Here is a 26106-nt window from a genome sequence, read left to right as displayed (position 1 = left end):
AACAGAGAGACAAAGCAAAAGCTGAAAATAAATATTTTTGTTTCAGTTGACATAATCATTATCCAGACATCAGTCTAAGAACATTCATGCTAAAAGTAGTGGGAAATAGCCTGGAGAGATTAAGTGAATTCATCTTAATAGACGGCGTTTTGTAAGAATGAGCTTTAGCAAAATCTTCTATGCCTTAGAATCATGGAATGAAGGTTTTCAATTTGCCTAGCTGTGGAAAATCCCCAAACAACAAACCCCTTGAAAACAAAAGTTATTACGTGTCTTTTGGTTCAGAGCTTAGCACACAGGACTGTTCTTTCCAGGGCAGTTTTCTTAATCTTTTCTCAAAGGTAGGGTTACATCTTTCCAGTGAAGGGTTCATAATTTTTGCTTTATTAGTTTCATGGTCATCTGCATTGCATTGACTGATATCTGATTTCCTAGTATCGCAAGCTTTGTTTTGGCCAGAGCTGGGGTCCTGCTTTCCACTGGAAGTTATGAATCCTTTACTAAAAGCAAGACTTAGACATAAATGAAGATGTAAATTTCAAGCGATTATGTAAAACTGAAAAGCAGAAAACTATGAAGACAAACATAAGGCAATGCATCACTAGGAGCACCAGTTTCTTTTTGATGTGTCATAATATATCCCATAATGTCACAGCTGAATGACCCCTACTGCAATATGTAGGCTTAAAAACATGGTTCAATAGGTCAGGCCTTTAATTACTATGAATAGAAGTCCCAGTCATCCAACTGCACTAAACAGATCCCCTTTTTACTCCGTTTTCAGACCTTCCAAATACTGCAATTTTTAGCTATATCTCCAAAAAGTGATATTTTTTGTCAATCTATGTAAACTCTCATATCTATGTAAATTCTCATGAGAATATAAAGCCAAAAAACTATAAAAGAAGCCAAAGATTAAACATAATGAGCAGAAAAAAAACCATGAAAGTAACTTTCAATACTCTTGAGGCACATGGTTAACCACAAAGTCAGGAGGTACGAACCCAGAAAAGACTACATCTTTGGGCAGAATCTCTCCCTTTTTCTAAATGCTGACATATATATTCAAGAACAGTGACCATTTTTATGTTGAATCTACTTGACATAGCACGACAGATAAAATTAACCTACAATGCTAAGCAAATAAATTCAGTGCATGCTGATCTGAACACAGACTTTCTTTTCTGCTGGAAAACACCAGATTTGTTTTCATTATGATAGGAACAAAAGGAAAAGCTGAATTTTATTTGTAAGGAAAATAATTGGATAAACTAACATGTTCCACTTCAATAATGAGTATTTTTATTATGATTTTCATTTAATATTATGTTCAGACTGTAGGTTGTGAAAATAAGAAGTATTTCTAAATGAGAAACCACAGCATTTCATTATGGATAAGACTGAAAATGACATTTTCATAACTGTTCCTTAATTAGATTTTACAAAAGTGATGTTTCACACAGAATTTTACTATTTAAAAATAAAAATGCTTTTTTCCAGTGAGAAACTTGTAGTTTGGAAACCTCTCCAGCTTTTACTGCTACAACTGAGAAAATAATGTACCATTGTTATCAGTCCATAGTGCAACTTTTAAAGGATCGAGAATTTAATCAGAACCAAATCAAACCAAAACCCACTTAGGTGAAAACCAACTTGTTGGAGCTGACAGAATGTTAATAGTGTAGATAGTTGAGACAAGCCAGAAATTCAGTGCAAACTGTGTGTCCTATACACTCTATACTTAGCACCAATAAGCAGATAACATTAGAGAATGGAGAGCATTGAATATCAAGAGCAGCAGACGCAGAAAGGGAAAGGCAATGAATGCACTTAAGAAGTCATCAAGAAGTGGAAGCAATGAGGAAACATTCACATAAATATGCTACAAAGTGAACAAAAATGATGCTCTGAGAGACTTTTGCAGCAATATATTATTGGAAGGAAAAAGTCAGAGTATGCACCAGACTAAGTATAATCACTACATACCAGGCAAAATAGGAAGAAAAACAGTCAAGGTATTTTATATCTTGCAAACAAGCCTTTATTCAGAAATCAAATTCAGGAACTGAAATTCTGCAGAGTCCCTAATTATGCTCAGTTTTGTATCAGCCAGCAAAAAAACAGGAGGAAAAAATCACTTTCAGAGTGAGATTAAAACAAGCAATGGCTCAAAAAATAAAGGCCAAGCACTTAGCCTTTTTTCATACATGCAGAATTAGCCCAAATACTAAGAAGAAGTGAAAAAAATATGAGCCGTGAAGCTGATTAATCTCAAAATTAGAATATTTATTATGTGCTGCATTATGTGCACTTAGCCACCCAATATTAAAAATTACAATCCAGTAAAATGAAGGAAATGGATTGTTGTACTTCAGAGTGTCATAAAACGCTGTTTGGAGAAGTCAGAGCTGAAAACAGTATGTTGTTTATCCTGATAAAGGAGAACACAGGTGAGGAATCCAAAGAGAATGGACTGGGGGTTTCTGCAGGAGCAGACGGGGCAGAGGGGGTCACTCTAAAGGATTTGCTACAAGCAAATGTTTCTTTAGCAACTGCAGGACAAACCCTGACAACCTCACTGCTTTAGAGGATGGATAGAAAACATGCTTCATGCCTACTGGGTAGAAGAATGCCTCCTTCAGGAGGCAAAAAATGCTCAGGTGAACGACAAAGTTTTCCCAAGCCAAGTTCCAGCACAAGAAAATATAACTGGAGGCACTCAGCCCCACAGACCTGGAGCGCTCAGGCAAAGAAACAATCTTACCTCAGGTTTTAATTTTTATTTGATTTATATCAGAAAGAATATTTAATAGCTCCCCTATTCACCTACGTGCTCTGTAATGCTCACACATACAGAGTATGAAGATTATGAGACAGACTAATGCTTCTCTCCACCAAAATTACTGTAATAGCAAAGCCATTTTGCAAATGACAGTGTAAGTATCAGCTCAGATAATTCTGGAAAATTAATGCCTCAAATGAAATGCTGCCTCAGAGCTGAGGGAATACATTTAATTCCTTAGTCTTTTTACTCTTACTTTATATACATTGTTTACTACTCTGCAGTATAATTTCTCTTCCCACCCCCCTTCAGCATGAGGCCAGCACAGTCATTTAGCAGGCTTTAAAACCAAAAAAGATCTCAGAATCAGTTGACATGAATGCTGAGTGCTACTAAATAGAGAAAGGTGAACAGCTTGTAGGATGAGGTGGTGAGCAGAGGCATGCACTCAGTCTCCCTTAACCTGGAAAAGGGGATAGGAAAGCCGCACACAGCTCCAGGCAGCAATTCATTCATCTTCTGTGCCCTAAAACTGCTCTGCAGAGGTGCCACTCTCTCTCCATACTGATAGATGGAGGCCAAATCATTAGCATGGACTAAAGCACCTGATTTTTGAAGCCTTAGAATACATTAAAGAGATCCTACACTAAAGACTATCTGATTCTGCAGGACAATGACAAGGAAGAAAAGCTTCACAGGACAATACCAGAAGAACAGTAAGGGTGGAATAACAAGGTGACTGGAACAGTAATACAAGTTTGCTGATTGTTTGCTTTTTGATTTGTTGATACATTTCTATTTTTGAGACCTAGAGAACTGCCTCATTCTATTTATGCTACTAGTAACTTGGTATTTACTACTAATAATAAACATTTATTTTTTTTAACTGAGAGTTTGCATAGGCCTCTCATTGTATCAGATTGTACAATTACCAAACAGAAAGGGCAAGTTCTTTCCTTAGCCAGTTCCTTGGAGGCTCTTAGTCCACAGGGCGCTAAACACAGGCTTTATCCACTATGTGGGAAACATCCATAATACATTAAACACACTCCAAGAATCCTCTAAGAGGGTTGAATATAAAACAACATCAAGTAGGGGAACAGTATGGAGCTATATACCTCAAAGGTTCTCTGAACTGTAGCACATTTGGATCTGTGTCACACAAAGCAAATAAAGAAAATTCGTTTTTTCTCAATATACTATTTACTATACCTAGTTCTTCAATGACAATAATTTTAATTTATTATCTGGTTTTGGAGACACTTGATCTTTTCTTTGCTTCAGGGCTGTGGTATTTGCTTTTGATACTTTATGTTTGAGTTATCACAGGGCTTTAATTGTCATACTAATTGTGGTAATTCAGGTCTTGTGTTGTCTTTCTACTGAATTCAGACACTAAGTCAATCTCATAAATGGACTAAATGAACTGTTACTGAATTTACCTGGTTGCAGGACATCAAAAAATATTTTGCAGAAACTCAAGCTCCCAATCTGCAAAAACGCTCATGATAATGGACCACTCAGTGGATAAGTGACACTCAAAGAATTGTGTCAATGGCTTGATGTCCAAGTGGAGACCAGTGACAAGTGGTGTTCTTCAGGGGACAGCATTGGGATGAGCACTGTTTGTCAGTAACATGGACAAGGGGTTGAATATGAGCTCAGCAAGTCTGTCAACAATCCCGAGATGTGTGGGGTGGTCAAGATACTGTAGGGAAGGGACGTCATCCAGAGGGACCTTGGCAGGCTTTAAAGATGGGCCCATGTGAACCTCATGAAGTTCAGCAAGGCCAAGTGCAAAGTCCTGCAAGTGGGACAGGAACAGCCACAAGCACAGGCTGGGCAGAGAATGGATTGAGAACCCTGGGGAGAAGGACTTGGGGTATCGGTGGATGAGAAGCTGGATGGGAGCCATGGGCACTTGCAGCCCAAAAGGCCAACAATGTCCTGGGCTGCATCCAAAGAAGCATGGGCAGCAGGGCCAGGGAGGGGATTCTGCCCTTCTGCTCTGCTCTGGTAAGACCCACCTGCAGTGCTGCACCAGCTCTGGGGTCCCCAATATAAGGATGTGGACCTGCTGGGAGTGAGTGCAGAGGAGAGCCAAGAAGATCACCAGAAGACAGGCTCAGGGAGCTGAGGTTGTTCTCACCCTAGAGAAGGGAAGGCTCCAGTCAGACTCCCAGTACCTAAAGGTTCTACAAGAGAGCCAGAGAGGGACTTTTCACAGGAACAGGTAGGGAAGGGATAGGACAAGGAGGAATGATTTTAAACTGAAAGAGGGCAGGTGAAGGTTAGACATTAGGAAAAAATTCTTCACTGTCAAGGTGGTGAGGCACTGGCACAGGCTGCCCAGAGAAGGTGTGGATGCCCCACCCCTGGAAGGTTCAAGGCCAGGCTGGATGGGGCTCTGAGCAACCTGGTCTAGAACAAGGTGCCTGGAAGGTTAGTTGGAACCAATCTATGATTCTATGATTTGAAGATTTGAGGATTCCATTCAGGTCTTGTCAATTATTAGTATAAAGCTAGAGCTAGGAAAGAGATTTTGCTGGTTTTGGAATCCATGAGTCTGTAAGTTCCTTCTAACTGAACTGTTTGATAGGAAACATACAACATTATCGTAAAAAATAATTATAAGGACAAAATTAAAAGCAAATGAAGAAAAGACAGAAGATAGTCACAAGCTGTTTTGTTGCTAAAACTACTGGAAAGCAAGTACTACTGCATATTATCACTTAGACAATATTTTTCCATTTTTTCTTATCTCCTTCTCTTTGTTACAGTTTTCCTTGCATGCAATTACACTATTGCTTTAGTTAGGATCAAAAGTGAATCTTCTCTCTCCACCTGGGTTCAGAGAGGTCTCAGAGCAAGTGAATTGTTTTCCTAGTAGGGTTACTCACTGGTCAGTAATAATGCAGCCTTGTACATTTAACACTTTCTTGATAACCCAAGCATAACAGAGGTCATGCTTTGTTAGATAATGAGATGTGCAGGACTGAAAATAGTGGGAGACATTAAATGCAAGATGTTCTTGACAAACTGGAGAAATGGTCCGAAAAAATGCAATTCACTAAGCGTGAATTCTAGCTCTAGATTAGTGTACACAAATACAACATGGGAAACAACTAACCATGGCAGCAGCCATGCTGGAAAAGATCCGGAGGAGGCAAACAGAAAATGACTCAGCACTGATCTACTGCTGTGGAAATTAATGCCCCTTATGCTGGGAGCTCATACTCCTTAAACAAACAGAAGGTTAATCTCTAAGTCATACAAAATAATCTTCTTTCCTACTTTCCTCAATAGCCCTGGAGTCTCAGCAGATCTGATGTGTCAGGTGTTGAGCATCCTTTCAAGAAGGATGTAGACAATCAAAAGAGAACACAAAGAAGGATGCTGAATAAGGTGAAAGAGATTTGGTCTCTGAAAAAAAATTGAAATTTGGAATTGTTTTATCTGGGAAAAATGTTTTACAAGGCACAAAAGAAAATATGTTCTCTATGAATCAGAAGAAATATGAAAAGTTTAGACTGTAGCAAAAGTCTTTGAGAAGTTTTTTTATATTGGTTTAACCAGTAGAATAATTTTTTCTGGAAACTGTGAAAACTCCATCAGCATGGTTTTAAGCATGGTTTGATTGAAACCATCAGAAATGTCACAGGTGGAGGAATCTTGGCTTGAAGCAAGTACCCCCAGTCCAGATGGCAGACACAGCTCAACTGAATAACCTCCAGTCTGACTGTTACATTTCATAGTTTTGCTCTGCAGAAGACAAAAATACATACTAGGATTTAATACTTTTCAAATTCTACAAGAAGATACTCATAGGCTTGGCAGGTCCAAAATTTCCACAAGGCATCACACCTGCTTTGTATATGCACAGGCAGTGTTAGATGGGAGAGAGACTTCCTCTATAGGATGTGCGATCATCAGGCAGCCCTGGCAGCAGGACTGCTCACACACATGGCTGTATTAACACACTGCACATGGTGGTGCTAACGAGGGGGAGCAATGTCCTGCTGACCTCTGTCCTCCATTCAATGACTCCCCAGTGTCCCCCCATCTGACCTTCATGTTGCTCCTGAGGGATGGTCAATTAGATCATTGCTCTTTTCCTCCTTCTCATTGTTTCACCTGACCCCCTCTCTACTGCATTTTTCTTTTGTTTTTCTATCCCATACATCTCCTCCATTTCTTCTAATTGCAGCAATTCTTCAGAGACACTTCTCCTCTTTTTTAACATGGTTTGCATCCATTTAGAATGCGAACATGTACTATTAGCTTCTCTTCAGCTCCTGCAGCTGGGGTTTCTTCTGTCCCTAAGGCATTGTCAGAGATCATCCCTTTATGTGCTAAACATGGAAGGGGTTCACAGTCAACATGGAGATGCCAACAATTCCAAAACAATCCTGCACCACATCAGTCAGCCCGCTTAGTTTTCTACTTTCAGATCGTTGTAGGCTATGAGCAAACATCTCCAACAGAAGTCATGGGGATAATCCAAAAGCACCAAACCCATTATAATTAAATATTGTTGGAAGAGGTGAGACTGGATTCTTTGACTCCTACTGGCTTACAAAAAAACAATCCTTAAATATTATTATATTTGAAAGACACCAGTTAATTCTGTACAATATACACTATTAGCAACTGATACACTTGCTTTGTTTAGGGAAATCTAAAGAATAAAACAGATTGCTGTTTCCATCAAAACACTTCAAGCTGGATTTTAATAGTGCTGAAATGCTAATTGTGAATTGTATTTCACATCATATACTGCAGACTAATTTAAAAAAAGGAAAACATATTATGGTAAATACCACAATGCATTCACTATGAGTCATCTAAGCATATGATGACCTGGAACAATACCAGCAGCACAGCACAAAGCAGCTGAATTTAAGCTAGAGAGAGTACAATGCCTTTTGATCAAGCCTAGTATATGCTGAGAATTTATACAGCTGCACATACACCATAAGGTTTCTGGCAAAGAAAACAATGTGAACATTCTTTGTCTCTCCCTCTTCTTTCCCCAGTGCAACCCTTCCAAATATATTTGCACTAAGTCACTAAGAAGAGAAATAAGTAGTCTTGTTTGTATGAAGTACAGGCAGCTTCAGCATCAGTTCCCCATGCTCCACTGTGATGCTGACCATGCTCATATTACACAGATGCTTGCTTTTAGCATCCTAATGAGAACTTTCAAGAATTCAATTACTATTAAATTAGCTTTACTGAATGTTATCAGAATGCTTCTGAGGGTTTTTTATTATCCTATCAGCACAGGAAGGAAGGAATACCACACTGTCAATCCAATTATTTTTCGTGTACTTTTTACATGGAGGGGAAGGGTCAAGCATATGATTTGTCTTTCTCAGGGGAAAAAGAAGAAGGGAGCTGACATCTTTGGGAATTCAATACCAGTTCCTTGGAATGCAAAGAAAGCCACTATTGTCAAAACCTCTCAGTCCTCTCAGTAACCACCAGCTTTTAGTAGTCACTGTAGCATTTCCAGAGACTGCTGAGGCTCCCTCTGAAACAGCTATCAAGTAGACAGGATCATCATTATCCACAACACAAAGCTGGAATTCAAAAGACATTAGTTTATTCTCTGCCTCACATAACTGCTGATCTTCTTTGAGGTGAAAAAAGCTCTGAAAAAGCCCAAATGGCTTCTTCCAGGTGGGTTCTGAAGCCCTCCAAATGCTCTAAGACTATGACTGTATGATTCTGAAATACCTGGGTGTGGAGGTGTGGTTGCTCCCAAGGATACCTCGGCTTTCAGAAAAAAGGTCGGAACACTGGTCCCTAGCCCTTTCTTCCAATAATTACTTATGTTTCCCCCAGTACCTTGAAACATTGTCCAAAGCAATATTGCAGAGGGTAGTGTACTTTAATTATGGTAACATTAGGTGAATGTTTGATATTTGTAAATACGCATTACATGGACACATTACATTTCTCTCAGCTTTCCTCCTTCACATCCCTGGATACTCATATTTTTTCTCTAAAATATGCACTAGAAAGCTCTTTGGTACTTTACCCCTTTGATTTCCATTCTGGTGGTTTTGTTTCCACAACTTTTTTCTGAGAATCAAGCATTAACAGGCCTCCACTGGCTCAGAATTGTATTCTGTTTCTGAGATGTGTAACAACCCTGTTATGAACTGAGCCAGAAACTAGAGTACGGGTTGGATACATAAATCCTCCGATGTCCCACTGTGCCCAACATTCATCAATAGCTCAGTCAACTGCCCTACTATTAGAAATAGAGGATGCCAGCAGGGATCAAAGCACAAGGGACTCTGAGTGCCTATTAACTGAATTAAATTGTCAATGTATTAAACTTCCATGAATTCACAGGTTGATTTTAGCTTGTTTAGAAACTAAGCTTCTACTGGGTGATATAAAAATACCCACATACAAATACATGTCTACAAAAAGAGGGAATCAATACTCTCAATACATTGCAAATTTAAAAGAATCAAATACAATTAAAACCCGCTTAGCTTAGCAGCAATGCAGAAGAATATAATTATTTCTCTCAGTGCTTAGATTACCTTCTCTGTTAAAACCTTTTCTTCTGTAAAACTTTAACTGTTCAGAGAGCATAAAGAACAGTAAATAAATATGTGGCAATAGTAATTTAGTTATTCACATTACTGGAAAAATGGTTGTATTTATCGCTTCAGCATACACAGTGCCATAAGATTGCCTTTTCTTATTTCTTGAAATAAGCCAAGAAACAATTACCATCCAAAAATGCCAAACCCCCAGGTTCACATACACCCAGCTAACTCATGTTGTGACTGCAAGCTGGAATGTCCCTGTGCCATGCAGCCATTGGAGACCTCAGTGACACTGTAAGGTGGCAAAACACAGCACTGCACTTGTGAAATGGCAGCACTGCCTGTTCCATGCAGGAGGCAGCATCCTGAGGGTGCAACATTCTTCCAGCATCAATCACTTCTGAGCCAGGCAGGTACCATGCCTGGGGAGAGGGCAGCAGATGTGCTCCCATTTCCCATCCCTCAGAGCCAAGGCAGGATGTATCCTGATCATTTGCACTCCAAGACAGACATTTCCATGAGCCACCAGCTGTAACAGCACCAGGAGCTGCTGCTGGAGGGCAACACGCAGCAAAGGGGTGTCAGGCCCAGGCAGCCTGCGAGAGGAGGGCAGGGTTTTCCATTCTGTGTTGGACAGACACGAGGAGGCACCAAACAGGCAGGGGTGTCCTTACACCTCCCTGCGAGGAGAGCATCTCCCTCTGCTGCACTCGTGGCCTTGCTGCCCACCTGCCTCCCTGACAAGCACATAGCTTGAAGAGCCAAATGGTTCAGATTGTATTTTTCCATTTCAAATGAACCAAGTGGTGTTGACTAGCATGGAGCAGACAAGCCATGTATCAGCAGCCTTTGTAATGCCTTAAGAGTAACCCACTTCAGCTGAACCACTGCAGGGAAGTCTCCCCACAGCCAGTAAATGGGAGAATTAGAAAAGACACCACATTTATAAAGCTGTGCAAAGCCAGGACAGTTTCCCAGCTTTCCTTCATATTTCTTGTACATTTATTTTTATATGAGGTTTTAGAATAAACTTTAAAGGCTTTTTCAAAGTCAGACCCATGGCTTTTTCCTGTGTTTATTTTTACCCAACTGAGCTCCCATTGAATTCAATTTTAACCCAGTAAACTTGATCAAGAGGAGCTTTGAGGGGACCTTGGTATGTCTGAGAATAGGCGCTCTCAGCTTTTCCTTCTCCTCTGCTCCTCCAGGACAACTGGCAGCAGCACCACAAGCTGCTTTACCTCTTGTCACCTCACAGCAATAATCAATACAAACTAAAAAAGGCAAACAGTGCAGCTATTATTTGAGAAAGAAACTGCAAAGACACCCGTGGTCTATGGTCTGTGGAGATGACTCATTCCACAGCACAATCTAATTCCAAAACAATTACAGCAAAATCAAAATCCTCACACAAAGGAGAGACAAAGCACAAAGTCTGGACCTCTGCTGAGCACATGACTCTATAAAGCTAACATGACTGCAGAGATTGCACTGCCATTTAACCATAAAGCACAACTGTCCATTTGCTTTAAACTCTTCCATGGAAAATTAAAGGTAAAGAAAGCAGAATACAGGGCAGCATGGTTCAAATGTGAGTGCTTGTGCAGCAAATTTGTTACTGCAGTTTAATTCAAAAAGAGAATTAGCATTCCTTTCCTCCACTGTAATTTAAAACAAATTACCCACTGACCAAAACCAATAGATTATCATATTAATTGGAAACTTTTATGTTCATTATATTGTAAGAGAAAACCGCAATTTCTCTAAATATGTTCATTACTCAGATAATTATCCAAAACAATTATGCAATACAATTACCCAAACAATTACTTAGAAGGGAAATTATCTCCAGATGCATCACAAGCTATTCTATGAAGTGCTCAATATTTATAGTTTTAGTTGTATTGGCTATGATCGATCAAATGAGTCATACATTGTTCTGTCAATTCTCCACTGGGAGCAAATACTTCTAGAGCAAATATACACTAATTCTAACTTCAGGTGGTGTAAATATCACACATGTGATATTTACATTCATACTCTGTGGCAGAAAAAGTCTGAACTGACCAAAATCTAACCCAGGCAAAATGCCACTTGACTATGTATTGCACTGCCTGTACTTGCCCTTCAAGCAATATTTTATACCTGTAAAAAACAAACTAGGCCAACTTCTGTGAAACAATCAGATGAACTGTCAGATTCGTTCTCTTGATCTGAAATTAGTCACTAATTTGGTGGCAAGACTATTTTAAAAATCACAGTTTTCCATGTCAATGAAGAAAATTAAGAGGTAACTGTTCAGATGTCATACAGTATTGCAAATTCTTAATCATGAAAAAAGACCTTAAGCTTTTATTTTAGATCTGACTTTATGGATTTCTTGTTTTGAACTTAAGCTACATTATCTTTTAATTATTAGTTTTTCTTGAGGTTTGGAATGAACCTAAGAATTCAAAGCACAACCACAGCCAAAGCAGACAAATTTTGCCTGTGTTTGTGGGCAAAAAGAAGTGGAAATGACAAACCAGGCTTCAGCATCTATTAACTCTGAGTAAAAAATTTAGCAGATTAGCTGTTTTATAATTAAAGGTTCAGGCCATGCTATGAAAGGCCTAAGAAAGCATAGGGCTGAATCAACAAATTCTTGAGCAAGTTCACCACCAACTCATTAGTATTTCTGCATCATTGCATTTCTAACATTTTTTGGAAGTTTCCAGGGTCATAATGCCAAGGCTCGCTCAGGTCCACTATGGTCTCTGACTCACCCTAAGCAGCAAGGTTTAAAAAGCCCACAAATTATACCTCATTTTACTGTTTCAAAACATCGCATATTAAGATGTTCCAGGTCGATCATTGCAAAGACTTGCCACAGCTTACCCTGACAGCACAATCTTCAAAATATTCTTAGACCTTATTTTCAGATGTTTTTCTCCTAGTTGGACAGATTTGACAGTACAGATAGGTAACTAAGCCCTAGGGCTAGGCATGAGTTTCACTTCTTAACAATATTTTATCTACAAAGAGCAGCATACGAAAAGACAAGTTGCTCTGTGCTCTGCAGCGTCTATTGACTTTAAAACGCAAACTCATACTTCCTCCTCTGCTTTCATAGAAGAATTTAATTGGTGCCAAAGTGAAAGATCCCAGCATGACCTGTCTCCACTCTAAGCCACTCCAGCTGTGATTGTGAGCAAATTTGTACATTCAGACACTGCTGCAAGAGAAACCTTCCTAATAAGCTGAGGTTTTGCACTGACGGAGGAAAAAAAGGTTGGAAATAGGGAGAGCTGAGACTTGGCTTACCCTACCCTTAGAGTTAAACAAAGCTTTAAAGGTCTCAATAAGGACCAAATGAAAATAGAACAAGGACTTGACTATTTACTCCACACAGAAGAGTTGGTACAGGTAATAGTACTAACAACTTGTGTAGGATAAGTGTTAACCTATGGTTTATTAACCTATATTTAGAATCATTAGGATTGCAGTTCCTTGCATATTTTTTCCACTTTTCTGATGAGAATCTCACTAGGGATGAGACTCCTTTGCAGTCACTAGGTTTTTGACTGCACCATGAGCAAGTCTGAGTTAGCTTTAAACTACCTGCTGATGCTTAAAAGGAAAAGTGAGTCACTCAGCCTCAGCATGATATGTTCACTACCCACCAGTGCAAGGTGTGCATGCTTTATCATAGAAGCATAGAATGGTTTGGGTTGAAAGGCACCTTAAACATCACCTAGTTCCAATCTCCCTACCATGGACAGGGACACCTTCCACTGGACCAGCTTTCTCAGGGCCCCATCCAACCTGGCCTTGAAAACTGCCAGAGATGGGGCACTTTTATGGGCAACTCCTTCCTGTGCCTCAGCACCCTCACAGTAAAGAATTTGTTCCTAATATCTAATCCAAACCCTCTTTTTGTTTAAAACCATTGCCCTTTGTCCCTGGAGCCTTCTCTTCTCTAGATTGATCAACCCCAACTGTCTCAGTCATTATGAGCTGCAGTGCTGCTGGATGGGCATTCTTTGTTTTCACACATTGGCCTCTTTCCTTGGAGTGTTGTGAAGGGGATGGGCTGATGCAAATACACTATACATACCCATCACTGATATGGCAATATCCACAGCCAACATACATGTGGCAATTTGTTCCACTTTCTGATTTTGACTCTGCAAAGCTTAATCCTTGCACATTAAAAGAATTTAACCACAAAAAATTTTAAGCAGTAGCTTGTCTGAGAGTGTTGAGTTAGATATTAGGAAAAGAGGTTGACTGTTTTTCAGTACTGTCAATGAAGAACCACAGCATGCAGGTAAAGAGCAAGAAAGTGAAGAAAATATCGGAAAGATAATGCCAGTCCTTTAAAAGAGTGCTTCAGATGGAGCTAAATGTGAACACAGGCTAAATGGGCTCAGTGTCCCAAGAGTCTTCTAAGGAAAACTGAAGCCTACTGAAAATAGTCTTGTTCTAGAAGAATTTTCCCATCCTTGGGTACTTTTCTATTTAACATACGACAGACATACAAAAATATGTCACACACACATCAGGAGAGAGTAATGATTTTATCCAATTAAATGTCTTTTATAGTATTATTTAAATGTTAGGAAAATAATGACCTAGAAAAATACACACGCAATAGAAATGCCTTTAAAATTCTATGTCTTTGTAATTAAAAATAAAACCACATGGTTTCCCATAACTTCAGCTTGAAACAATTGAGCATCACCTCCACAGGCTTAGAGGCATGCTCTCTGCAACCAGTGGAACTAGAAAGGAGAGAAAGGCAGAGATGAAAGGCAGAGATGAAAGGCAGAGCTGGCACATGGGTATTATTATTTTCTTGCTTTTTTGGGCAACTGAATTGGTCCATCCCCTGAGTTTGTCACATTCACTCCTTTCTATCTCACTCAGAAGCAGTGTACCTCAAAAAGCCCCACTTCCAGTTTTGATTCCGCAACAATGGATAAATCAATATTTTAATTCTCAAGCAGAGGTCCTTCCCCCAGGTAATTTGTCTGAAAAAAGTTTCAGCTTGGCACACTGGGAAGTAGCTCATTGCTAAGAAAGCTCACTGAGCTGCTATGCCATAAGAGAAGGTAAGGGAAAATAACCTGCAGGATGAGTTCAGGACAACATCACTCAAATACAAATAATGGACAGAAGATTTAATGCCCTTTGGGACACCATTACGGCTGAAATTTGTGACCCAATGAAGCATTTATTTGCCACTGACTGGAATGGGACTATGATTTAATTGTTTTTGTGTTCTCCCAAAGTGTGGAGGACTCAATTTTTGAAACTTCAAGCATAAATCTGGAAAGAATGAGTGAAAGAAACTAGTCATAAATCAGGAAATGTAAACAGTAATTACAAAATGAGTATTTTCTTTAACAGGATTTTTTAACAGAAAAATAGCCATGTAGATTAAAGTCAATCAGACTATTTTTGATGTCTAAATTTTTTGCAGAGAAGCATTCATTTCAATGACATTTAAGAGGGTCCATGCCAATTTCAAAAGGAAAATAAGGAAGAGAAAAAGGAATCAAAACACTTCCTTTCTCAATTTGAAAACTGACATTTTGATTCAAGCATTTTCACCTAACAGAATTACAAGGCTGTGACTTTGTGCCAGTATGGAATAAAAATAGATATATAACCTTCAAAAAATCATCATAAAATCAATCTCTTTCCTTTGACCTGCTCTCTAATTGTCTAGAATTATATCATATAGCTTAAGAAGCTGCCAAGAAATGTCCAAATATAAAGACATTATGAAAGTAAGCAAAAAATAAGGGTTTTTTTTTAATGTAACATCACTGATTTTGTAAAAACCTTGGCTTAATGGCCCCTTTAAATTGCTTTTTTCCTCTATATGTGAAGCTAAAAATACATTCTTGCTACTAGATGTTACGGATTTCTGGTGATCTCAGATCCAACTGCCTCACTTTTTATTAGCAAAAAGAAAAAGGAGTTGTTATTTGCCCTACCACCAACATTTTAAAATATTTTCAGTTCTTATCTATTATTCTGTAGATGAGAAGGGAGTTGTAACTGCTGTTGGATGGGCTTTAACTGGAAGATCACTTTTGCTTTCATAAATATGCATTAATGGCAGGATGGGGGCAGAGGAGGCAAATCCACTTCTTCCTGGCAGACTGAATGTGTGATGTTGGCTGGCAGGAAATAAATGCTTCTTTGGTCTGGAAACCAATAATACAAAACTTAAAATGGGCCAGAGCTTTCTTTCAGTGGCTCTACACAACCAAACCTCAGCTTAGGCACTCCTGGGGTCCATTTCCAGAGCTAGATCTTGACCCTGCACTGCTGTGCTACCCTGCCTGGATGTGCAGGAATCCAGTGGAGGTAACATCTGGAGCAGCCTGGAAAGGTGAGGTGGAAAGCAGCTAATGAGGAGGCTGTCACTAGAGGGCAATGCAGCACTGCAGCTGTCCCACTGCTGTCACCCCGAGTGTCCAGCCTGTGCTCTCCAACAGCCTCCTGCTCCCTGGGGTGCTCCAGGAGCACTGGGCAGCCCTCAGCCCCCCAGCAGCCTGGGACATGGTGCCTGTGGCTTTGCACATCCTGGGCAAACCAGCTGTGCCTCTGCTCTGTGAGGAAACGAGAACAACCTCAGCCTAGAGGAAGACATTGCTTCAACAGAGGCCATTGGATTAGGCAGAGGGATGTGGGATTTTGCAAAACCTGCAATGCTTGGTGTGTATGGCAGGCCATTAACTAGGTCAGGGGACATTGCATGTAACAGGACCTCCTGGCAAGGTGATATCGCAGGAGTCAACAGCAGAAGACAGGCAAGGGCTTGAGGGAAAATTGAGTCTTCATACAAGCAAGCAAGAATCCCATTTCAGACCAAAAATCACAGCAGTTGTTAGGCATCCAAAACAGCAACAATTCACAATCAGTTTTGTCCAGAAAGAGAGAGAGAGCAAAGAAACAAGTTTTGAATGTGCAGAGTCCCGAGGAAATGTCAAATTTTGAACCCAGGGCTGAGGTGCAATTGGTTTGGTGCCACTGTTACGTTACAAGAGTATGATCTAAGATTCTCAGTATTTAAAGAAGATGCTTATTTTCACAGAAACAGAAAAAAAAATCACTTTTTAATGCAGATTAAAATTCTCTACCCAGTTATAAATCAAAAATTAACAACTTTATCTAGGTCAGGGCATTGAAGCTACATTAAAGTTTTATCCCCATTCACTAAATTTTAATTTTAATGTGGCACATCTGACAAGTCTTATGGGACTACTTAGAATCCACTGACATCCTTCTGTCACTGGTATCAAAGCCTCATCTTTGAAACCCTTGTTTCCAGATACCTAGCTGCCACTGGATTATTTAGTCTCCGCAATGGTGTCACAATCAATGGCTGTGCAGACATTCACATGCATGTCCCACATATGTCAGCTAAAGCTCACACACCACAGAAATAAACAGCTTTACCTCTAGAAACACAGATTTCTATGTAATCACTTAAAGGTGAAGCTATAAATCTTTTTTTTTTAATCCCTTCCAGACTTTTTAAAGTAATTGGAACTGGTTGCCTGTAAATTAAAACTCTAAAACAACTCTGCAGTTTAATTTGCAAACAATATTTTATTACAGGAATGGCTATGAGAAGAAAAATAATCTGCATATCCCTGCCATCATTTTTATGACTATTTATGGCAGGAATGTTGATACACTATTTGACAAAACTGTCTGTGGATCTGGAAGACATCCTATTCTGGAGCAGAAACTACCACATGATTTATCTAGTCAATCGGTCCAGAATTATGGAAGAAATTTAGTGGTTTAGCCATTGTGGCCTTTACCATTTGAGCAATTACATGGCTTAAATACAGGTCTCTTACAGAATAACAGTTAATGACACATTCATGGCAAGTCAATGTACATTCCCAGATCATTCCTTGCCAAAAATTCAGTGCCAATATTTCAAAAATATTGAAATGCATATCTATAAGGTAGGGCAAATGGTTTAATATCAGCTTGTTGGAAATTAATTTGACCCAGGTAAAAATCCCCAAACTTTTGTTCTGTTAGAATTCCCAAGCAGCTGCCAAGGTTTGCCCTCAGATCTCAGACCTGCTGTTAGTATGGCCGTGACTCCACAGCAGAAATACCCTGTCAGCCTGGGCAGCTGGCTAATCCTGGGCTTGTGTGCAAGCCTGCAGAGAAGGGAAAGATGTAGAACACAAAGAGACATCCATAACACATGCAAAAGGACAATACATGGCAGAATTACAAAGAGATTTTCTTTTCACTTGCAGTTGTGTTCCACAGCACGTTCCCACTGCTGCTGTCTTGCTTACAGGTTCCCCCTGCCACACTCAGGGGAAACACCACTGTCCTTGTGTTTCACAAGATGGAAGGTGTTGCACTAGGTCTGAACCCACCAAAGTATTACATCACCCTGCATTTCTCATCACAGTCCTGAAACTTTTCACTACTGGAGAGCTTTTAAATCTACTTCTTTCTTCTGTGATTTTCCACACAGACCAATTTTCAGGCACCAGAAGCTTCTAACAAACATGGCTCTGGAATGAAGGAAAGGAAGGACAAAACACATCCAATAATATATGTTGTATCTAATTAACTTAAGTTGGCAGTGCTCTCACTGCATCTTTGACTTTCAGCTCAGCATGCACTCCATTCTGTCCCAACCTCTTCACATCACAATGCACCAATCTTTTAATCTGAATTTACAATATAAAATGTTTTGCCTGTCACACAGGGACTTGAAGTTTCCTCCATTATTTGTTCACTTCTCTCCTTCAGAATCACAGTCTAGTAAGGGGAAATTATGTTTCACTTACTTTTTTTCTGTAAGGAGTAAAAATGTGAAGATAAAACTCCAAGAGTGCCAAGAAATGTTTTTGCCTATTAGAAATACTGGTCTGGTTCTAACTAGTCTGGCCTGGTCTTCAGGTGGGAAGACTAAATAACATACAGCAATAAGCCACTGATAATTTTTCTTCAGAGAAAAATATTTTATTTCTATGTCCTTGGTACTGATAATTGACCTTCTAGTTCAAAGCTAAAGTGCTACACCTGAGCCTAGCTACAATTAAGTTCAGAGTATTTGTTCTTTTTGACATGTTAGGATTACATTTATTGAACTCTAGCTTTGTTTTTCATTGAATGCTGATGCATAATTTTACCACTTATTAGCCTTATTTCTCTTTCTTGTTGCAGATCCTAAAGTGTTCCAAGCACCATTCCACCTTAAAAATAAAGCTCCTACTTGTTTGCTTTTTCATTTACTTAGCCAGACTTCAGATTGCATTTTCCTGAACACCACAGCTATTTATCCAGGGGAAGGACTAAAGGACAGATTCCTTCTGACATTCTCAGCATGCTGCTGTGAAGACTTCTGGCTTCAAGGACCCATAATAATGGAAGATGAAAGCTTTTTAACAGTTCACCTTCTTGAGTAAATTACCAACACACAAAGTTCAAAGTAAGTTCAAAATTCATATTCCTCTCCTCAGGAACTGACACCAGTGAAAGCAAAGTAAATGTATCAGGACCACTGAACACACATTTTTGCATTTACATGGAGCAGAGAAAAAAAAATATTTTTTTCCAAAGGAGAAAAAAAAAGTAAATAAAAAGGCCTTTTTATAAAGCCTAATTTCAAGGATATTTCAGGATCCATTGTACATTATTTGTGTCTGGAATAATGTATTCAGGCACACAAATCAGCCAATTCTGCAACTTGGCTTCATTAAATTACTTTATACATAATTCAAGATGGAAGTAAATTCTTTTCTCCTTACTTACACCCTCCCTCTTTACACCTGCAGTCGGTCATATTACTACATTTTGATTGACAGAGTGGCTTAGTGGCTTTTAAACCTTCTGACAGAAGCAAACTGAGAAACATTCTCTAAGTTCGGCCATTCCTGTGGCTATGGGCAGGGGGAATTCCAATTTTCATCAGTAAAACATATGTGGGCCACAAGGAGTACACTGAGCATTGATACCACAGAGTACCTGAAGCCATGAAACCTCCAAAGCACTCAGAACAGCTCAGGCACTTTGTCCCACTGACCCACATTCATCACCAAGCCCTGCCCATTCAAATACGCACTTTATACTCCCCTAAGTTCCTGTATCAGTTGATGCTTGTCACTGGTTAGCATCCTCAAATACCAAGGATACTTCCTAATTCCAAATAGGTAAGGAGATCAGATGTTATGGCAAGGAAGTACTTTGATTAGTGGTGACCAATATATGCAAAAAAGTGAAGAAAAAAGTCACCAATTTCTTTTAGACATCAGATACGGCACTCTGGACTAAGGAAAAACCCCCATTGAGTTTGTAATTGCCTGGTAGAGGAGAAGTAAAAAAAGGAACTGAAATCGTTTAAAACTTTGCTGATCTGTCATAATATTAATGATTTTCCAACTTTAACATGGCCCTGAATACTACATAAACCTAAAAGGAAAAATAAAATGAAAAAGCTCCCCTAACTCCCTCATCTTCACATTAAGATGGATTTTTGCAATGAATGAATAACCTCTTTCACTTTTAATTTAGGCCTACCCATCAACATGGCTGTTATTATTCAGAGCAGCAAAGTCCTTGCCACACTACAGCAGAAGTAATAGCTACATCTCTGGGTTCTGCTTTCCCCAAGAATTCACAATGTATTTAAATAAGTCTAGTATGCCATAGGTATAGCAGACAAGCCTGCTTTTAATGAAGGGCTATTTTTATTTCTTTCCCAACTTTATATAACATGACTGCAATTTGCTTGTTGAAGAAAGGATCATTAATAGCATGTCATCTCTCCCCTGTACGCAAGGACTCATGACACCCCTGGACATTTTCAATAGTCATGTTGACATCTATATCCTACCAAGAAGCACTATGTCATTTACTAAACAGCACAGGCAAGGCAGTATCCTTGATGTTTCCATAATACATGATGCAGTGTTTTCCTGAAAAAAGCAAAGCAAGAAATAAATCTACTGCCAAGTAAGTTACGAACTGTGGAAAAGCCATCAGCTTCTTCATCTATGCCTGTCCAAGACCGAGCACAATGGGATGCCACTGTGTGGCTCATGACTGGGACTCTGATCCTGCTGCCACACAGCTAAAGCTGATTGAGACCTACCATTGGGTCTTCTCTCCTGCATGGCAGGGAAGTGAACTGTAGCACTGAGTAAAGCTTTCCCTGATCTAAGTCCACAGTGGAGTCTTTCAAAGGGACATTAGTGCAACACCCAGACCATGTGCTGTATGGTAAGAGCTGGGTGTTCATGTCCCCAGGGCCCACCTTACTGCTCCCTCCACGCTTTCCATAGGGATATTTTAATTCAGAATCTAGAGGAGGTTCCTCTACAAAACTATCTGAAACAAAGTTGTATGTGTGCTTTCCAGGTTACATTTTGAAAACCATGTAGAAGAAACCAAATGCAAATGTCTGCAGTCTTATTCACACATAAAACAATATAGAAAAATTAATTACAAGTGATACAAGTGGGCAAGTTATTATATCATACTTTAAATCGTCACCCTTTTTCTGGACAGACTCCAAGTGTATTTAGATTTCTTTAGGTGAGCCTCTGTAGCATATTCAATATTTCTACCAAACAGATTATTTGGGATGTACCAAAAATGCAACTATTAACATACAGCCTACCTTTCAAGGCAGTTGACAGTCAGCTGGGACGGAAGATGTAGGTCAAGTCACCTTACTGTAATTCGGATCTATTGAAAACCAAACAGAAAATTAAGGAATGAACTGGAAAAGGACCTTGAGGTGAAGATCTCTGTTTAACTACCTCAAAAATAACTGTTTCTCTGGTTTCAGACACGCTATTGGCTTTTTTATTCCCAATCTGTGGGGTTCACCTTAAAGCCGTCATTTAGAGCTGTTGCATTCTGTGATCACTAATCAGAGAGGAAGAAGGGAAATGTTACATAACTCATGGAAAGGATCTCTACAGCAGAAGCAACTTTGGAACTAGCCAGGACTTGCAAGGTGAGGCTAAAATACAAGTAAGACCCAGGTGGACAGGCTTTCATTGGTATAGATGTTTTACCTTTTCACTGTCTGTTTGTGAAGAGATACAAACACACCAGGTCCTGAAGAAAATGCTATCTTGAAGTGTGTAATGAGCACTGCCAGGAGGCAAGAAGTTTCTTCCAGGACCTGGTTCCCAACACCTTAAGGCTACAACCACTGAACCAGCGCAGGAGAGACTCTGCCTCTAGGTGCAAGGTAGAGATGGAAGAAATGAAACACATCACCCAAGAGGTAGGGCACCTGGAAGATTCTGAAGGTTTTCTGCTTTTAACTTGCTGAGAGAGAGCCTTGCTGAGCAACATGAAGGCCCTGTAGACTGCCTTTCATATTTTGTGTGCAGGTATTCTGTATAGCCAAAATGAAGAACACATTCTGAAGAGCTACCAACCTCAAAATAATGCTCAAAATAATAGACACACACCTAAATTCTACTGAAGTTAATATAATTTTGCAGATTGAATTGTGAACTTTATGAACTTTTGTGATTGCTGAACAGAGTTTTTTTGTGACCCAGTATGGTATTCCACGTAGAAAATATTTCAGCCTGCAGTGCTGTGAAGATGGGATCCCCTTTGCTCAATATTCTGTTTTAAAATAAAAATAAATGCCCAAAAATCCACAATATTACAAGGAATCCAAGTCTAAAAATCTTTTTAAAATCAAGCACGTGTTTAAAATTGTGCAACTTATATCAGATTTAAGGTTTAAAAAATAAACTGCTTACTCAACAAAAAGTAGGTTTATGTCACAGTTGGAACACAGTAGACAACTTGTAGTTTATTCAGAGCAACCAAAAATGATTTTTTTTCCAGGAATATATTATTTCTATCAGTATAACTACGTTATGCATCACTTACATGCGTGTGTAACAGCAGTTCCCAAGCTGTGATCATTTTACTCATTTCTACTATAATGCACAGATAAGTGATTAGCTCCTCATTTCTCTGATTAAAGTAGGTAGCAAGGAAAGAGGTGTGAACAGTATGTTGCTAATGAAAAAATTTGGGTGCCAAGAATGAATTGCAATAATTGTAATATTTGATATTAATAAGATGAGATAAAGAAATTACTGACATACTTTCCCAGCTGCTCACTCAGTCACCATACTGATAGGTAAGCTGCTCGAGACTTATGTATGAGAGACTTAATACAGCTAATAATAAATTATAATGAAGTCTGAACAAGGATATATGAAAATTACTGTGTCCACATGACATTTCGTACTGCAGGAGGAAAGGCTGAGTCAGCAGGAGGCTGGAGAGCTGTAGTAATGAAATGAAAATGAGCTTTTCAACTCAAGGAACATCACAGAGATGGAGTTCTAACTCCCAGCAAAAGCCAGCAGGCAGAGAATATAACCCACCTGGCCCTACATAAAGTGATAAAGTAAGAAAAATGCAAGCCCTCTCCCAGCACCATGCCTGGGCTGGAATGATGTGCAGAAAACATATTTACTGCAGCTTTGTGCCACATTATCTCCAGGGCTTCAAGCCTCTACTGCAGGGTAGGATAGTTAGCTTTCCTATTAAACATGGCAGGATGCGGCTGGAAGCTGAAGCAGAAGAGATTGTGTTTAATGAAACTTCACTGGGTCTTTCACTTCAGTGGTGTATTAAGACCTAAAAGCATTTTAACCAAAACCTTGGACTCTTCTGTAGAATTCAAAATACAGACCTTGAGTTCCAGCTCAGCAAATGAATGATGCAGCAGTCTATCACTGTTGTGAAATACTTTTTTCCGGGTGTCTGAGTACAACCCTTGGGGTGACTAATCCTCCACCTCAGTTTCAAAATCCCAGCTCCACTATTTTAGCTGGGGACAGGAGTGTGCTTTTGAAGAGACTCTCCTGAGCATTCCCCATTACTTCACTTTGCTTTTCACTGCAGGGCAATCTCAGAGCACACAGACGGTGTTCACTTCAGATGAAACAAAACTGGGGTGCCCTGAGTGTGCTCCATTGCTCATGGGCACTCATTCAGCATGATGGAAGCATATCTTTAAGAAGATGGTGTGGATGTTGGGTCTCCTGCATTCTCTACTCACCTCTGCAGGGTCATTCCCCCCTGCTAATACAGGCACACAGCTGTGCACCACACATACACAATTCCTGCCAACATGTCCATCCCAACCAGGAAGCTGGAAAAACAAAATTCTGAGATAGGAATTTCTTCTTTAACTGAAGTGAACATTTGAACAAATGGGTATTTGCAAAGCTACCAGTATAAACCCCTTTTTACAGCTTTACAGGGACAAGGAATATGAGTAACCAAGGGCATACAGACAGACTAGACAAGCATATTGTACCTATGAAATGCTTCTCATCATTACTGCAAGCACCAGTCCTTGCATACTAGGCATGTAATTCTTGTCATGCTGTCTGTAATATTATGACAGAGGTTATAGTTTCAGGTGTAATGTGGGCTGAAGATGAATCAGGTTCATATGTGTTCAGATATTTTCATATTTTCATCTTCTCCCATATGGAAGAGACAAGAAGACAGGCAGCTTTCAAGGAAAAACCTTATCGTTTTAAACATCTTGTCCTAAAATTAAGTATTTTCTCTGGAACAGAATATTAGTCTCCCTTAAAAGAAGATATAAATAGGGAATAATAAATAAAATTAAAATATTTATTTCTTTAATAATGAAATGTTGGAGCACTATACAAATTTCTCTCCTTTGTGGTTGTTGTTACTGTTATTACTTGATTTTCCATTCCAGTGAAAAACTGATACTTGGAACCAACAAAGAGGCATGCATCTGTTGAATAATGCTAATTCATATTCAAGCTGTGCTACCTAATTACAATGCATTTTTCATGGTACCATCACAGATTACTGTGGATGATTCTTGGTCAGTCACGACTTACTTAATTAGCAGGAACCTCACTATTATATGTTTTGACTTTTCATGAATTGAATAGGGTATGCCTTCCAGCTCTTATGATCAAACACACTCCCTCCCCAAAGTATAAGATTTAAGCCATTATATTGATCAGATCACAAACAGGCATCTTTTTGCTTTGCTCTACAGATGTAAAAATGAAAGCAATATCCACAAACCAAATGTATTACAGCGAATAGAAAACTGACTCACTCCTGGAAAAGCAAAACACAATGTATCTGAGGAACTTCACCCTAAAGAGCTTCATTCTTGAATAATTTTAAGAGTATTTTTAGATATTAGTGTAGGTGTTGGGGAAAAGCCCACATTGCGTTAAAGTCTGCCTTTTGTTTAAAACACCATTTCAAGAGATGATGTTATGCAATTAGAAAAAAGAAAGGAAAAGAGTCTAAAACCAAATGATTCAACCCAGTTATAGTAATAGAATTTCACACAGTCTGTACAAGGTTCTGTCTTAGAAAGTTTTAGAAACATTCAGGTATATAGTTTAGTAGATCACTGAGATTTATGTTCATACACTGTTCATATCATGTTCATATTAGATGAAAATATCAATATAAATCTTTCTTTCCCAACATGTTTAGACCAAATTATTCTCTTTACAAGTCTCAATCCATATGTCTTAAATATCAAGGCCTAAAATACTGGAATCTTAAATACATGTTTTTGCTACCTGCCTTAGATTAACTGCAGTCCTCTGTGTCATGCAGTGGGCACTGTATCAAAAAAAAATTCCATTTGTATCTAGGAAAGAGGCTGAGCTGGTACTTGACAGGCAGGATGCTTGCTACAAAAGAGGAATAACACAGCAAAGGACAACCAACATTTTTTCCACAAACCTTAAAAACAGAGACAGTTTCTGAGGGAGAAAAGACTATTTGCTTTCAGTGCTGCTTGCACTCAGCCTCTGCTCCCTCAGCCTCTGCTTAGGATTGCCAAAAAACTTATGCATACCAGGTCACATCAGCAGGACTTTCCAAGCCAATGTCTTTTTTCTGAGGACAGCCATTAACAGATACTGGGTGGGAGTGAAAGGACAGAGAGGGCACACAATCATGCTTTGTTCTCTAATGCCCTCCTCACTTCTGGGAGTTTGGGGACCACCAAACTAGGAGGTTACATCCACAACATGGTGCTTAATCAAGCTTGTCAGCCAGCTTCTTCCCATGAATCCCTTGGACTGCTTTTAACCCAATTATATTTTGTACACTGACAAACTCAGGCTTCAGTTTATGGATGAATTCTTGGTGTGGTTTAAACAGCTTTCATGGGGTATACCTCATCTCTAGGCATGTGAGAAGCAGGTAAAGGAGAAAGGGGAAGAGGGAGGACAGGACTGAAGGAGATCAAATCTGTGTCTCAATGGGTTTCAAATTACAGAGGCTTTCTGATCATATTGGAAAATTTGTCCACTCTTCTCTGCGTGTACTCATCTGGACACCAACATCTGCGTTATTTAAAGTCTGTGTAAAACAAGACTGTGTAAATTATTGCCCTGGCTTCCAGTTGGAGCCTCTATTGAAATATATTACCCTAAAAACATGACCTTTATCTCTCAGGAAGGCATGACTTTGCAAAAGTTTTTCTTTTTGTAGCATAGGTCTGTCAAGAAAAAAATTCCACAGCTGAACTAGAGATTACTGGGAAAAGATACTCTACTGCGAGCTTGGGGCTATTCAGTAACACGGCAAACAGGCTACAAGTCAGATTTATTCCAGTGGAGCCTGCATAAGCTGGTGTCACCAGCCAAATGGAAGATTTAATGTCTTCTCATATATCCAGCCCATAAATCTTCACACTAC

General features: G+C 39.3%; 1 long non-coding RNA gene across 7 annotated transcripts in view; it reads right to left on the bottom strand.

Moving 5' to 3' along the window:
• The window catches only part of LOC146444219 (uncharacterized), a 299825-nt gene that overhangs the window by 179740 nt on the left and 93979 nt on the right, over window positions 1-26106 (bottom strand). For all 7 annotated transcript variants that reach the window (XR_014849725.1, XR_014849722.1, XR_014849723.1 and 4 more), the window contains one exon: window positions 21014-21081. This is a non-coding gene — a long non-coding RNA (uncharacterized LOC146444219). The remainder of the gene's footprint in view (window positions 1-21013; window positions 21082-26106) is intronic.

Source organism: Lichenostomus cassidix, chromosome 1, assembly GCF_008360975.1.
Source record: "Lichenostomus cassidix isolate B80296 chromosome 1, HeHo_3.0, whole genome shotgun sequence".
NCBI classification, from domain to species: domain Eukaryota; kingdom Metazoa; phylum Chordata; class Aves; order Passeriformes; family Meliphagidae; genus Lichenostomus; species Lichenostomus cassidix.
Note: the sequence above shows the minus strand (reverse complement) of the source record. Positions and strands in the feature narration are given on the sequence as shown.